Consider the following 4,499-nt stretch of genomic DNA (forward strand, 5'->3'; position numbering starts at 1 on the left):
ATTGCCAGTGAAGCGGAAGACCCAATACTATTATGGGCTACTGGACTCTTTTAGAATATTTTGCTGAGTTTACACACCTATAATATTCAAATAAGGGAACCTAACAAAAAAGGGCATACAGATGAATGTCTATTTTGTGTCTGTGTATTCAAAGTGATTAGGATAGATATATAGTTACATTCTCTTAATGAATGGAGTGATTTGTTCTAATGGTGTTTATAAATAGGATATCATGTCCACATCTTGTACAGCAATTAACCACTAGGAAGAATGTATGCAATGTGTTAAATATTGAAACTGTCCTACCAATTTAATTTGAAACTATCTCATTGCTATTTGTTTATCAATAAAATTATGGAAAAAAAAGAAGTTAATCCATGCTGTTATGTTGAGCTGTAGGGGACTCAGGTCAACAATTTCTGACATTGCCAGTCAAGCAGAAGATCCAATACTATTATGGACTACTGGACTCTTTTACAACATTTTGCTGAGTTAACACACCTATAATATTAAAATAACCAAACTTAATAAAAAATAAGGGGGATACAGATTAATGCCCATTTTGTATCTGTGTATTCAAAGTGGTTAGGATAGATATATAGTTCCATTCTCTTAATGAATAGAGGGATTTGTTCTAATGGTGTTTTTAAATAGGATTTCATGTCTACATCTTGTACAGCAATTAACCACTAGGAAGAATGTGTGCAATGTGTTAATTATTGAAATTGTCCTACCAATTTGGTTTGAAACTGTCTCATTACTATTTGTTTCTCAATAAAATTATGGGGAAAAAAGATATTAGGGGCCAACAAGGTAGGCTGATAACTAATATACTTGAAATATTTGGCATTTCATACTTTTATGTTGAAGGAGAGTTCACTTTTGATCACATTTGATTAAGTGTGACAAAGTAGCTATAGGTACATAAATCATTAGTTGCTATAGTATCATTTCGGGATCCCAGGTTGTGTTTGATCATTGAATTGGAAGAGGAAGATCAGTAAGAATTACTCAAAGGAATATTTTTCTATATTGTGAAAGTATTAATCTTTTAAAAATTTTCCTGGAATAATTGGATAAAATGAATTAAGATTAAAATAATTTAGTTATAATTTTCTAATAATAAAAAGTAAGGTCACTAGGTAGATCATCACACAGACTTGTCATTACTTGCATTCATTCTATTAAAGCCAAGCCTATGCTCTTCTACTGGTGCTGGAAGACTTGAGTCACACATATCTTGCCATTGTCTGTCCTGCTCATTGTCCATTCTTCTTTCTTGGCTCCATCCCTTCTGGCTATGCTCTTTTCTTCCAGATGTCTGTTTTGGCTTCAGCTCATTACTGCATTTGGATGACATGTATTTATTTATACCTTGATTTTCAAAATCAGGTCCCATTGCAAAAGAACATTTCTTCCAAATCCAGTCTGGAACAGATCTTTCTGCTTAATGTAACTGATACCTCTTTCTGCGAATAAATGAGCATTCCTGATAAATACTTATGCAATTTTCAGAAAAACTTCAATAGAAGTAAGACTTATTCTTGGAAAATCATGTCAAGAAAGAGGTGCTCTGAATCCAACCAGAAGTTACTGGTGACAAGCACAGTTCCTATTAATGCACAGAGCAGAAGTCAAACTGCTGTGCCTTGATGAATGATGAAGGAGTCTGAGGCAAAGTTTGGCTGAAAAATGTGGGAGAAGTAGGGCGGCAGCTTGTACTCAAAGATGATGGACAGACACTTAATTATATGTGGAAAGAAAGGAAAATTGTAACTAGATGTTGGTTCTTTGTCTCTGAATTTAAAAATAACTTCAGAAAAATAACTTTTGCCCATCATTACAAATAAGACAATGTGCTCTGATTTGATTTCATTATATAGAATAGAAATTTAAGGTTTCCTAGGCATTAAGAATGTAAAGAGGGAGAAAGCTTATTTTCATTACCTGCCATCAGAGAGGCAGTAAATATAGGGCACGGCCTCCTAAATTCATCTGCTCACAAAACTCAACTCAGGAATTTAGTAAAAATAAGAAATTTGTGAGTTCTGTGCCAACTTGATTCACCGAGAATTTTTTTTTTTCTGGAACAAGGGATTGAACTCAGGCTCTTGAGCTTGCCAGACAAGTACTTATTCTACTAAGCTATCTTCCCAGCCCCTCACTAAGAAATTTTTTAGAAAAGGTCGTGGAAATCTTCATATTTAGCAAACATCCTATGAGCAAGCAAGGCTGGGGAAATGGCACAATGTCTACATAGAAAACACAGGTTCAGAATCAAAAAGAACTAAGTTCAGACCCTCTTCCATCTCTGTACAGCCTTGTGTGAATTAATCTATTTCTCTCAGTGATTATTTGTATGGGCCAGATGAGAAAATATACATGACATGCTCTTATGGTTTGGGTCTAGATATCACTCCAAAGTCTTATGCCTTTTGCTTCCAAAGTCAAAGACCTTTTCAGAAGTGGCTGAACCTAAAGTGTGTGGTGCTGGGATTAAAGGTATGTGATTAGTAAATCAGTCCACTGATTGGCTTGGCATAGTTTGGGCTATAATTAAGACTGTAAGTACAAAAAAAAAAAAAAAAAAGACTGTGAGTACTAAAAATCTCTTATGGTGGAAAGCCTGCATACAAAATAAGGGCAGAAAGAGTCTTGTCTCCCCCTTACTGTGTTGCTTTTCCTGTCTTCCATGAACATAAATTGTTGTCCCTCTGCCATGAGCCATCCTGCCTTGGAGCCAGCCAGCTATGGTCTGAAACCCCTACTAAGTGTAAACTAAATAAACCTTTCACCCTTTAACTTTGGGCATTGGATATTTTTGTTCCAGCAACAAGAAAAAAGTAAGATGTATGTCCTGAATACAAATGCTCAAGTTATATTTAGTGCACTATTAAAAAAAAAAAAGACCTGTAGCCAAGCATGGTGGTACACAGATGTAATCCCAGCACTTGGGAGGCTAACACAGGAGGATCACTGTGAGTTCAAGGCCAGCCAAGGCTTTTAAAATAGTTCAAAGCGAATCTGAACCACATAGAAAGAGCCTATCAAAAAAAAATAAAATAAAATAAAACTAGTTAGGAATCTCCACTCCCTATACATGGTTGACTACCAGTAAAAGCTCCAGTCAGAATTTCCAACAAGAATTGTTTTTTCATATGCCTAGTCTCAAGACTGCACAACTATACTTCCTCTATCATATAGTCTTATTGGGAGTGAAAATTTGAAGAAGGCTCTGTGGGCCTCTTATCATTGCAGCAAGATTGATACAAAATTTTAACACTGCTCATAACATAATTTTTATAAGACTTACCACAATCATTTGAGTCTGTTAATTTTTTCCAATTCCTAGGCTTTGCTCACTTCCTGTCACTTACGTTTTTAATGTAATGCCATTCTATGTAATTGTAATGTTGCCTCAAAGCAGTGTCCCAACAGCTAACCCAGCTTGAGGACAGAAATACCCACTTAGGCTGCTATTAGAAGAGAGCGTATTCAAGGAATACTTCACGGTCATCTCAGGAACGGGAACTTAAGACCAGGGACAATTACTTTTAGGGACATTAGAGCAAAATAAAAAGGATCCCGGGGATCCAGATGCCAGACACCAATAAAAGCCAGGGAGAGAAGAGAAATGTAGGAAGGCTTTTTCTGAAAGGCTAGCACACCACAGCAATCACACACCCAGCAAAGCCCTAACAGAGAACAAAGTGGAGTACACAAAAGCGAGGATAAAAGAGCAGAGTTGAACAAGCCAAGTTAATTGGATCAATGGAATCTCTTTGGCCTAGAGCCACATTACTGCCTTCACAGGGATCTCCTCCAGGAATACTGAACGGAGAAGGATAAAGGTTGGTGGTGCCTTTTTTATGCCAGTAATTGACCTGGATTTTGGCTTTTGGTTTCCTGATCCTCTTTTGTTTGTTTCTGAAAAAAAATGTATGCATTCCTTTGTCTTTACTTAATAAAGAGAAATTAACTTAGTCACTTTACCACATTCAGCTTCATTTCGAGAGTCTTAGATCTAATGAACTCAGTCTTGTTTTTTTTAATGTATTTTTTAGTACAGGTTCTACAAAGTCTCAAGAAAGAGAAAGAAAGGCAGTCCTAGCCCAGGTCCAGTGAGGGTGTGGAGAGATTCCTGCTACACTGCGCCGGCAGGAACAGTCCCAACCCAGGGGCAGTGTGGGCCGGACACTCTCCCACCCCCTTGGATGAACCCCCACAACTCCACAGTACCTCGCTACCGCGCCCACCCAGTAGGAATTTCTGCTGCATCTGGCAACCCCCAGAAGCAGTCCTAGCCCAGGTCCGGTGAGTGTGTGGGAGAGCTTCCTCTTGCCCCTACTTCCCCTTGCCCCCTCCAGGCACAGATCAGGCCTAGCATACACATCTGGGTTGTAATCCTGCAGCTGCAAGCCCTGCAGAGAGTGTAGAGGATAGATCCACCCAGCTAGTCCAGGAGCAGAACATCTCGCCACAGGGGCACAACAGGTTCA

Source organism: Octodon degus, unplaced genomic scaffold (genome assembly GCF_000260255.1).
Source record: "Octodon degus isolate 3935 unplaced genomic scaffold, OctDeg1.0 scaffold00022, whole genome shotgun sequence".
In the NCBI taxonomy this organism is placed as follows: Eukaryota; Metazoa; Chordata; class Mammalia; order Rodentia; family Octodontidae; genus Octodon; species Octodon degus.